Consider the following 12,599-nt stretch of genomic DNA (forward strand, 5'->3'; position numbering starts at 1 on the left):
TCAATCCATACCTAAACTATATAAAAATCAACTAAAAATGGATGGTAGTCCTAAATGTCGAACCTACTACTATAAATGTTCCTTGAGAGACTGAATGAGATAGAGTTAATTTATATAGCATAGACAAATAGCAAAGTAAAATATTTTAGACTTTAGAAAAGTAAAATATTTTACTTCTCAAAAGATATTGTTAGAATAAAAAAGAAGTTGTGAGGAAATTTTTAAAAAAGATTTATTTACTTATTATTATGTATACAGTGCTCTGCCTGCATATACACCTGCAGGCCATGAGAAGGCATCAGCTCACAGTATAGATGGTTGTGAGCCACCATGTGGTTGCTGGGAATTGAACTTAGGACCTTGGAAGAGCAGTGTTCTAGCCTCTCAACCATCTCTCCAGCCCCAACTGTGAGGAAATTTTATAAAGCAGAAATATAATCTTAGGAAAGCAATGGTTTTTTCCTTCTCAAACTTATTTTCTAATTTTTTCTTTACTTTTTATTAAAATAGATTTTTCTTCATTCAATATAATCTGATTATGGTTTCTCTTCTCCCAACTCCTCTACAACCTTCCTTCTTCCTCACCCACCCAAGAGCATACCCTTACAAAAGCAACTCTCATGAGTACTCATGAGTAAGACGGCAAAGTAGCTGGTGACGTAGGACAGGAGATAAGGCACTTGCCACCAAATCTGATGACCTGAGTTCAATCCCTGGGGCACATATGATAGAAGGGGGACTTGACTCTCCAAAGTAGTCCTAAGTCCCCAAACATGACTTACACATGCACACAAATTTAAGAAATGTCATTTAAAAGGTAATCTAATTAAAATGTAAGGCAAAAGATTTAAACATATTAGTATATATAAATAGACACACATGACAAATAGCTATTTTAAAAGATGGTGTCTACCCCTGATTATTAGTAAAACACAAATTTAAACCATGATGCTTACTAGAATGGCTAAAATTTTTAAGGTAATATTAATTAGAATTAGAAACAGGAACTTGCAGCTGGGCGTGGTGGTGCACACCTTTAGTCTCAGCGCCCAAGAGGCAGAGGCAGGAGGATCTCTGAGTTGAAGGGCAGCCTGATCTACAAAGGGAGTCCAGGACAGCCAGGGCTCACAGAGAAACCCTTTTTTGAAAAACCATAGTAAAAATAATATCTTGAGTGAGGACTTTGGAAGATTTTGTGGTAAGACCCAGGCTATGTTCTAATACTTTGGTTATAACCCTGTTACAGCTCAGTGGTTCTAAATGGCAGAGGCAGAGCGAGAACTACTTGTTTTGTGTTGCTCTTACTTCAGACAATATTAATTGTAATTTTTACCCACAGCCTAATTATCTCTATTTCTGGCTGTTTTCTCAACCCTTCATCTTCCTAGTACAATGTCGTGGGAAAGATGAGATCATGTTTAAAACACAAACACAAATCAATGAACAATAGCAGGTTCTGTAAATGTACATTCAATCCCTTAGGTATCCTGGCTGAGACCCAAGCAGATTCATTGCTTCAAGTTTCTGCTTTGGATCACACCCAAGAGTTTGGTGTCAGCCAGCCTCTTAGACTCTAAATCGTACTTATGAAGTTTGTAGTTAATGCTGAGTGAAGTCTCTAACTAGCTCATTGCATTACCTGAAACTGGGGTGAAAGAGCTGCTGAAAACTCAAGCTATCATGCTCAGTTGTTTACTGTATGGAACTGAAATGCCTCAAACAATTCTTGTGATACATAAAATCAGCACCTTTCAGTTATTTATTAAGAACTATAGTTGTTTACTCTTTGGGTAATATAAATTCCAATTTCAAATAATGAAACTCCAATACAAATCAGGTAAGTAGCATTTTAAGTTGTAACCAAAATATTCATGTTATTTAAAAGTCATAAACCCAACTGTCTTATTCTCCAATTATCATATTGATTCTGTATAGCTAAATGCGTGCTATCGCAATACTAGATCACACACAGCTCAGGAAAATCATTCAGTCTCCCAAGTATTCAACCTAAATGGTAGATTGAAGCAAATTACTAAAGACAAAATCGAACTTCTGTGCATCCCTAAATTGGAGAGCAACATGGCGATAGCTACCAAAATTAAAAACGCTGTTTTTTCATGCAGCTATTCCATTTCTAGAAATTTACTGTATGTGCACAAAATGTTTTACTAATATTCATTATAGCACTACTTTTGTTGTTACTTTGGTTTTTCGAGACAGGGTTCCTCTATGTAGCCTTGGCTATCCTTGACTTGCTTTGTAGACCAGGCTGGCCTTGAACTCACAACAATCACCTGTCTCCTGAGTACTGGAATTAAAGGAGGGAACCACCATGCCCAGCTTCATTATAGCACTTTTATATTCAAAGATTGGAATGTCCATTAATATGGAGACAAGGGGGAGAGAGATAGCTCAGGCCTTGCAAGCTTAGTGACCTGAGTTTGATTCCCAGGTCCTACATAAAAGTGGAAGAAGCCAGGCATGGTGGCACACACCTGTAATCCCAGCACTCTGAGAGATAGAAACACATGGATCTCTTGAGTTCAAGGCCAGCCCGGTCTACAAAGTAAGTCCAGGACAGCTAAAGCTACACAGAGAAACCCTGTCTAAAACAAAAAAACAAAAACAAAACAAAAACCAAACAAACAAAAACCAAAAAACAAAAACAAAAAAAAGAAAGGAGAATATCAAGTCCATAAAATTTGTCACCCTCTACCCACCAGCCCATTCACTTTGTAAAAACTATAAAAACTAAATACTTGTGGCAGAATTTGTAAACTTAATAGTATTAAAACAGAAATAATCCCCCGAGTTGAGTTCTACTTCTTATAAGCTATTAGTTATATTATTTAACATGTAACCACCAGATGCATAATTTTCCTCAGTTGGTAAAATTGGGATAAAAGCAAGCATCGTCTTAGAAGGTTGCTGTGAGGCTTCCATGAGTAATTACAATTAAAGCACTAAGGAAAAAAAAAAAAGGCCTTGCTACTTGTAGTGGCACATGCTGGTAGGATCTGCTGAAGAGGCAGAGGCAGAAGGATTTTAAAAAAGAGGGGCTGGGGTGGGGAGGTTCTGGATCAGCAACAAGCTCTCAGCAATGTTCTATATGACAATGATTCATCAGTGTAATTAAATATTCAACTAGCATTTAACTGGATCAGTGTGAAACGTCTTCAAGATAACCTTGTTATCTTGAAAAGAGGGAGGCTCAGAATACTATTCAAAGGTACTAACACTTATGGACAAATACATGGGGATTGGGGGCTAGTAACAGACAACAGAAGTATCTGAACATGTAATTTTTACCATGATTATACACATATTACTCATTTAATTGAAAAATATTGCAGATTTTTAATATGTATATATGTATGTATATATAATACGTATGTGTTGTGATATAGAACATATATATACAATTAAAATAAATTGGGTAATAAAAGAGAAAAAATTAAAAGCAGATGCATAAGATATAAAAACTGATATTTTAAATATCAGTTGAGTGACAAACTTCTAATTTTCAGAAAATAACTGAAATGAAGCTGTGTGCAGCGGCATGCATATGCAATCCCAGCATTTGGGAGGCTGAAAACAGGGGCTCAAGTCTGAGATTAGCTTGGGTTACATGTTTACACCCTGTCTCAAAAATAATAAACAAACAAAATCAAGTATTAATTAATTGGAAATAGTTTAAACTTTGTTTTTTTAAAGATTTAAGTTTCTTCTTTTAATATGTGCCTGTGTGTGTGTGTTTGGCATGACTGGTGAAGGCCAGAAGAGGATGTCAGATTCGTGACCTGAGTTATAGGCAGTCATAAGCCACCAACACCGATGCTGGGAATGGAGTACAGGCCCTCCATAGAAGCAAGACACACTCCTAAGCCTGTCTCTGACCAAATCTCCCAAAGTTTGCTTTATTTGAAGTTTCTTAAAGTCAAAGTTAATCTTGTAATCTGATGGACTACAAGTAGACTTTTCTCACAGTGATTATGTCATATGATTAGGTCAGGTGACAGAAACTACACTTGTGAGATAGGTTCTACATTTCCAAGGCATAAAACATTTTACAGTATTTAATACCAACACCAAAAAGAACCTGTCAATTTGAGCCTTATCTGCTAATATCTATCATTTTGGGGTACATTTTCATAACAATTTCTCATTAGGTATTCAATGGTTATCACGTATAAACTTAGAAATTTATAGAGTTACCAGGACAGTTTATTCTCTTCCTTCTCCAATACCTAAGACAAACTATATTTCAAGTAACTGTAGTGTCTAGCCACTTCAAACACTATTGTTAGTTCTTCTTTAGCCTACCTAGCCTTTCATTTCTTTTAAAAAATGTAAATGGTTTTTAAAATAAATGTATTTGTTTTTATTTCACGTGCATTGGTATTTTGCCTCCATGAGAATGTTGGATACCTCCCAACTGGAGTTACAGTTTTGAGCTGGCATGTGAGTCCTGGGAATTGAACCCGGGTCCTGAAGAGCAGCTGCTCTTAACCACTGAGCCATCTTTCCAGCCCCCAATAGTTCTGTTTTTTACTACTTACAGAAACACTGCGTTCATTGTAAAAATGGAAACAACATAACCTGGAATGTTTATCTAACCATTCTGAGGCAACCACTAATCATTGAGTACCATCCCTTCCTGTGATTCACTGTTCATACAGACATGTGCAAACATGTACGCATATCTCATTGTGAATACTTTCCACCTCCTTGCCCTGTCTTTTTCTTATTTCTTTTCCAGTGTTCACAGGACACACAAAACTCATGGTGTTTCACATATGGTTTTATAAAAATAGAATATTATTAGATACATTTCCCTGTATTTTACCTTTAATCACTTAAGATACATGTTGGAAATCCTCTCAAGATATACTTAGAAATCCTTCCAAGGTTACCAGGAGAAATTCAACTCCTATCACTGAATGACTTTACAACATTTCAGAATGACTGCACCATAATTTGCATAACACTTCCACTACTAGATGTCCCTCTATTCCCAGGTTTTGGCTCTGTCTACATTGTGATAATCAGCGTCCACGTAAACATGTTCTTCTTGCTTACCGGGGATTTTATTTCTAAGGAAAAGAGTTCATAAAGACTGATGAAAGAATGCACGCTTTTCTAATATTAACTAATACTGTTTGTTTACTAAACAAAACAAAGCCAACAAGGAACAATTCATTTCTCTACCAGCATCTATGGGAAAATCTTTCCCCACACATCTCTGATAGCATGGTTCATCATTTCCTTTTTACTAGTCAGAGACATGGTATTTCACTGTTACTATATCAATTACTAGTAAGGTTATAGTTTTCACATTTTTTAAGTTAAATGTTAAATGATTAAGCTTTTAAGAACAAGCTTAATGTGAACTTCTGACCACAAGCTTTTCTATATATGATCTTATCAGGTGAACTTTTTAAAATTTCTTACAAATATTAACTCTTCACCTTTTATATGTATTTTAAGTGTTTCCTTTCTACCATTTGTTTCCATTTCTGCTACAAAATTATTTGTATGTAGTTTATATGTCTATTTTTTTCCTTTCATAATTTGGGGTATTCTTTCTTAGTTTAGGTTCTATATATAAATAAAACTTGACTAGTACTTAAAATATCATATTACATTTCCACCTTAGACAAACTGAGTCAGTTATGTTTACCATATAAATTGTGCCTCCCTCCACACTGAAGTATCACTTTGCCAGTCCCCCAAATTAGCCTTGACATCAGCTGAGGGTGACCATGAATTTCTGATCTTGTTCCCACTTCTGGATTACAGATGTGTGCAACCAGACCTGCTTTAAGTGGCGCTGGCGACACGCTGGGCATTTGCGCATGGAAAGCAGCCTCCCAGCTCTTTACTTCTATCTACACAAATAAATTACTTTATGTAAGATATTCACACAATTTTAAGATGAAAGAATTATTTCCATGTTTAAATTCAGATCAAACTTAAAAACCTTAACTGGACCTGGGGGCACAGGCCTGTAATGTCACATATTTGGTAGGATGAGGTTGGGATCTAATAAGTGCAAGGTTTCCCTAGGCCTGGTCTACATAGCTAATTCTATGACAACCATGACTAAATACTGAGATTCTGTTAAAAAAAAAAAAAGAAAGAAAGAAGCTTAATCTGAAAATAATTATAATACACCATTAATTACTAAAGTTGTGAAGTGTAACAGAGCTAATCAGAAGCAACTTAAAAGTAAACAGGGTCTCCACACATAGCCCAGCTGCTCCTGCTACCCATGTACCCAGGCTTCACTCACATGTGAGATCTTTTTCCTTTACCCTCTGTAGTGCTGGAGTTCTAAGTATGAATCACTGTAAATGGCTATCACCACTGCACCTGAGTTTTAATATGTTCAGGTTAAAATAAAGATCTGCTACTCCAAAGATAGAACTCCACTTCAGCTGTCCCTGAATAAACACCCTGAATATGTACCTACATCTATTCATTACATACTACATATATCATATATAACACTGCTGTATATCAAAGACTTTCCTTTCCTTTTCTTTCGGTTTTTTTTGAGACAGGGTTTCTCTGTGTAGTTTTGGCTATCCTGGACTCCCTTTGTAGACCAGGCTGGCCTCGAACTCTGGTCGATCCACCTGCCTCTGCCTCCTGAGTGCTGGGATTAAAGGCATGTGCCACCACGCCCAGCCCAAGACTTTTCAATAAAAAAGGAAAAAAGTGAAACCTAAGATGATGTTAAGAAATTAAATAAAAAGCATTCTTATTGATCACATATTATTTATCAATATACAAAGAAATGAATGAAAGTATATTTACTATATCCTAGTTATTCTACAATAACTGACATTAATACAAATATTCAATTGTTTCTTAGTGAACTATTTTCCTTAAAGTAAATGAGTATTTTTGTCATGATTAAAAACAAAAACAAAAACAAAAAAAACAACAACTGCCCGGGGTTTCTGCTCAAACTACGGCACCAACCAAGGACAATACGTGCAGTAAACATCAAACCCCTACCCAGATCTAGCCAAGGGACAGGACATTCTCCACAGTTGAGTAGAGAGCAGGGACTGACTTTCACACAAACTCTGGTGCCCCATATTTGACCACATCCCCAGTGGTACTCAGAGGAAGGATAACAGGCTATCAAGAAGAGACCTGATACCCTCTGATCATATAGAGGGGGAGGAGGCTCCCCCTCAGTCACAGTCATAGGGGAGGGGAATAGGGTGAAAGCTGGATGGAAAGAGGAATGGGAGGATACAAGGGATGGGATAACAATTGAGATGTAACATGAATAAATTATAAAAGATACAAAGAAAAAAACTAAAAAAAGCTGTAGTTAAATTATTATTTTATTTACTGGTTCTTTCCATTGGAAAACCACTAAACCCTTAGCAATCATTAAAGGAGAAAATTCTTATTCTAGTTAGTTCATATTCAAATTGGTCCTTGTATTGATAAAACTTTAAAAGTAGAAAAAATGTTTCCTAAAATAAAATTCCACACATTAATGATCATAAACATTGGGAAATTTTTAATATACAAATCCCACTATAGCTAAAAGCAAAATAAGAAAATTATGTTGATATTTCTCAGCTCCTACTAATAAACAAGTTTGGAATCTGTCAGAGCCAGATATGGTGGCACTTGAGCCTGTAGCCCAGCTACTTGGGAGACTGAGGCAGATTGACTAGCCTGAGGCTTTGAAAGCAGCCTAAGTTACAGCATGGCTAGTCTCAAAAAAATACAGCTAGAAGTTTTCTTCAGCTCTATTTTTTTTATGATGGACTCATTTCAAATGCTAATCTTTTCACTGTACTAGAAACCTTTTGTGCAAAAGGGGCACCAGTCACTCTCTTAGGACACCTTAAGTCTCCCCTAGAAGTTCAATATGCATGACAGAAGCATATGTCAGTACAGGTAGTAAGAGTTTCTGCTTGTGTGTGCCTATGATACCACACTTAGGAGGCAGGCAGGAAGGTGACGCCCATGCTTACGGTTAGCCTTGGACTCCAGTTACAAAAGCTTAGAAAGTATGTACTCAACAGTGCCTACTCATGATCTACTATAATAATACCTATGGGTTAGATTTAAACAGAAGGAAACCTCATTTTGAGTGCCCAAGGTCAGACAGCTAATAACAGGGAAGGCTAAAACCTAATCCCATGTCTCCGTGATTGGGAAACCTACTCAGGTAAAGTTTGGCTAGACTGCCTCACACTCACATACCATCTAGCTTTAGACCGACTTTCCAGTACATTAGCTAAGGCTATCTCATTCCATTACCATACCCTGGGGAGGGGAGTTTCTCAATGGAACCCCGACACTTCCAGCCTCAGCTGCACATGACCAAGACAGAGCAGCTGAATGAAGAGCCGCTACCTCTGGTTGGTGCTGAACCACTTGTAGTTTACAAAGAACTGTCTCTTTCTAGTACAACTATCTGCCCTCTCCTACCTGGATGATAACCGTAGGCCTCATCAGTAAACATAACACACTGTGGAAGCATGTGAGCCACTGTGTGAAGAAAGCCCACACAGGTCTACGCCTATTCTGTTCCGTATTTGGAACCTTGTATTAAAAAGTTAATACTTGGTACTCAACTTTAGAAGGAGCTAGAATCTGTGTGAATTAAACTGGTTTCATTTCCTTCTTAATTGTTCAACACTCATTCAATACAACAACCTATCAGGGACCTCAGCATTCCGTTTGCTTGAACAAGGCCTCATCCACTTCAGACAATACAGACTGTAATTTACCTAGAGGGAGGTTTACTGAGTTTACTGAGGAATGCCTCAGGTAACAGAAATAGTCTTATAAGTAAAAATAAAGGAATAGAAAATACTGTGTAGTAGCCTAAAGGACTGATTGGCTACCTTGGCCCAAAGAGGGGTTCATTTTCACTGGCGATGATACTCCATAAAGACAATGAAACGAAGACCTCCGAGGAAGACAATAGGGTGTCAGGGTCCCAACCCTTACACATTGCTTAATGGTGGACGTAGTTCCCAAATAAATTTCTACATATAAATCCTCCCCTCATTCTTTCTCAATAGGGTCTCACTGTGTAGCCTTGGCTGGCCTAGAACTCACTGTGTAGACCAGGTTGGCCTTCAACTCACAGAGATCTCCCAGTGCTGGGATTAAAGGAGTGTGCCACTGCACCGAGACCCACACAGAAACTCAGAAACTGATATAGTATCAGAAATGCCTTCCAGCGCTCAAACCATCTGTGTGCATAGAACGTCAAACTTTTCACACTTAATCCCCATAGCTATTTGGTAACCACTTCTTGCTGCTAATATCCCACATTCCATCAGTAGTTTAGTTACTGTTTTTACGAGTTCCCTAAAACTGGAGCAATTAACTGAGAAGTAAAACTGCAGGCTCATCCTGCCTTTCTTATGAGCGTCTCCCCCACTAGTACTCAGTGCTTTCAGACTGGTGTTTTCCAGTGCACTCTGGTGCACCCGCACAGAGCTGGTCTGGACTTCCAAAACACTTAGGAATTCACTTTACTTGGTGGAATACCACACGGGAATAAGATCACCACCAATTTTTTGCCTCTTCTCAAGAGGTCAGGGGACCTCACTTTGGTGGAAAATAATGGATAAAATTATAGTTCAGGCTGGGGAGATGGCTCAGTCATTAAAATGCTTGTTTTGCAAGTATGAGAATCTGAGTTGGGCTACCCAGGCTCCATGTGTCAAGTGTGCTTTTTTAACCTCAGCACTTGCAGGCAAATGGAGACTGAAGGATTGATTCTCGGGGCTTAGTGGCCAGCTAGGCTCCCTGAATCAGTGAGCCACAGGTTCAGTGAGAGAACCTACCTCAAGAAAAGGGGGAAGGGGAACAACAGAGGAAGACACCTCTGGCCTCTAGATCCAGGAACATACATACAGCCAAGTAAAATGGCAGTAAGTGAATGGTTCAGCAAGCTGCAGTGCCATCCGTATCACAGAATAATGACTAGCAACAAAAAGGAACGAGCTAGGTAAGAATTTATACTTATGCCTGTTTTATAAACATACCGAGCCCTGTTGTCTAGTCTAGATCACAATCACAAAACGGCAATCTGGACAAGGCAAGATCATCAACCTTTTTTTAGTATCAAACAGGCCAGTCTTTCTATTTTGTTAAATTCTATCATTTTAAGATTTTTAGCTTTTAGTTCCCTTTAACAAAATAAGATCAGAAAATTTGGGAGCGGAAAGAAGTCAGTCTAACCAATCACTGTAAGATAATCATTCTACCTTTTATCCTATTTTTCTATTATGAGGATTGGACCCAGAGCCTTAAGCATGCATGGAGGCAAGACACATAACCCTAGCTCTCAGATGTTTACAGATTCTTTAATTACAGTGCTGGAACTAAGACTTAACTATAAGTCTGAGTTCATATATGAAAATGTACAATTTAAGTTATAAAAGGCACATTTGTAATTTTTGTAAGACCTTCCAATTCAAAACAAGGAACTTTCTAAGTTTGTAGCACAAATAAAGTAGTTTAGCCATAAACTGAAAAACATTCCTTTCCTAAAGCACACTGTTTGATGTGAAAACCCTGGCTACAACAGTGCATATAAAATGGAGGACAAAGGTCTGGGCAACCCTAGGCAAAACCATTTCTGTATTTTCACAAAATACTATGCTCTTTGAGTCAGAAGAGGTCACTTGATTTTTTTTCTTTTTTAAAACAAACGCAAAAGCTAGTTAAGAATATAAGCGTTACTTCATAAATTTAAACTTGACCGAGAAGGGAAATTATGTAGGATTTAAGAAAAAAGTGTCAAAAAGGAGGAGGATGCCACAGGCAGAAAATATCAAGTCAGAAATATCTAGGCTTAATCTTCCTGCCTTGAAATTATATGCAAATTAATTTGGATTACTTGTGTTTTCAGCTTGATCAGTTTCTGAAGAATCACTTCCCTTTCTGGAAAACCTCGTCCCTTTCCCATAAGCTAGCCTAGGTCTCCAGCCCAACAAGGCAACACCATCTTTCATCACCTTCTCAGTCAACTGTGACTGCCGCATTACCAACACCCTGTTCTGAAGGCAGCACGATTGCTGCTCTGGGATGTGTAAGCCCCGCTCTTACCCTTCCAGTCTCATTCGAACCTCTCCTGCAAGGAGGTCCGAAAAAAACCCTTAGACTCATTGAGAACGCACGTTTGTGGGGGAATCTCTTCCATGACTCTGCATTGAGGGCCATAGCAGTGACATTCCCTCCCAAGCCAGTCTCACCGGAGACCCCTCTGCCTCCAGGGGTTTTCCTATCTTCCTGCTCACCCGGGCGAAGGCCTTTGCCAAGGAAGGAGCTTTGGGGGGATAGGAGTCTCAGCGGTTGTAGCAGACCCCGAGGAATGGCTAAAGCAATCCCACCACCCGAAGCCCCAACGGCTCCAAATAGGGAACCATAATGGCCGCACTCGCTCTCCACCCAGGAAAAGGTGGGCATCACAATTCCTCGATAGACTAAGGTGACCGGCCAGGGGGTCCAGACTAGATAAATGAGCTCCTCGCCAGTGCAGGATGACAACAAGGGAGCCCCAAGCACCGCAGGCCGCGCGGTTCACACTCCCGTCTCTATCTCCCCTCACCCGGTCAACCGTCCCCACCAGTCGCCAGTTACCTGTCGCACCTCACCTGCCCCGGCGCCAAGTGCAGTATCAGTACCTACACGGGACCCAGAGGCTCTGTCACCGAGGGAGGGGAAGTCTTCAGCTGCAGGAGGCGGGTCAGCCCTAGCTAGTCATGTGACCTCAAGCTCCACCCTGCGTCCCCTCCCCAGGCACGCTGCGCCGAGCAGTCTTGGATCTTTGGGATGTAGCTTGGATGTGAATGGCTCCGCGATTAGTGAAAGCGTTATTTTCTTTTTCACAACGACTGGGTTATAAACTACTGTACAGAAAACGAGGATGGCAAGGGTTAAAGTGCATTGCTAGGGAAGTGACGTTGAGTCACGCTCTCGGGACCGGAAATGGCCCGACTAAAAGCCTGGGGCTGGGAAGCCTATCACGTGATTTAAAAAAAAAAAGTGAGGTTTGCCTGCTGGAGGGTAGCCAAGTTATCCGGGCCCATCTTTAACTTTTGAGTTTAAAACACATTTGCCGCAAGTTCCCATAGACTTTCTTACATCGGGAAGCGTCCGTTTTGTAAAACCCTATTAGGCGACGGGAGCGTTTGAAGGTCACTGGAGGCCTGGGAAGAAAGGGCGGGAGAGAAAGCCCGATCTTACTGGCTTGAGAGGAGAGAGGGAAGGGTGGACAGATCCGGATTTGACCGCCGGAGCCTACCGAGCAAGCTCCTCTGAGTGTCGCAAAGGGTGGGAGGAGCCCAGCCCGGGAGAAAAACGGGGAAAGTCCTGCGGGGGTTGGGGCCGGGGAGGGAGGGGGGCGGAGGGACCGCGGCACGGCGCACTGCGGCTGCGCGCGACGCGGCGGCCGCGCCGGCGCGCTGAGGGGGCGGGGTGAAAGGTCACCGCGCGCGCGGCGGCGGGTCTGGCTGGCGGCAGCTGCGGGCGGGAGCGGAGTGTCCCGTGTGCACGTGTGGCGGAGCGGCGCGGCGGAGCGGCGGCGGTGGCGGCGGTAG

General features: G+C 40.4%; 1 protein-coding gene across 2 annotated transcripts in view; it reads right to left on the reverse strand.

Annotated features, from left to right (window-relative positions):
- Atp6v1a (ATPase H+ transporting V1 subunit A) overlaps positions 1-11,931 on the reverse strand; it is a 54,775-nt gene extending 42,844 nt beyond the window's left edge. The window contains exon 1 of one of the 2 annotated variants that reach the window (XM_051149969.1): positions 11,655-11,931. The gene's annotated coding sequence lies outside the window, so the exon portion shown is untranslated. Of the gene's footprint in view, positions 1-11,640 lie in introns of both variants that reach the window. The other variant, XM_051149970.1, reaches the window with a different exon arrangement.
- Between the last annotated feature and the right edge of the window lie 668 nt (positions 11,932-12,599).

This window comes from Acomys russatus, chromosome 8 (assembly GCF_903995435.1).
Source record: "Acomys russatus chromosome 8, mAcoRus1.1, whole genome shotgun sequence".
Lineage (NCBI taxonomy): Eukaryota > Metazoa > Chordata > Mammalia > Rodentia > Muridae > Acomys > Acomys russatus.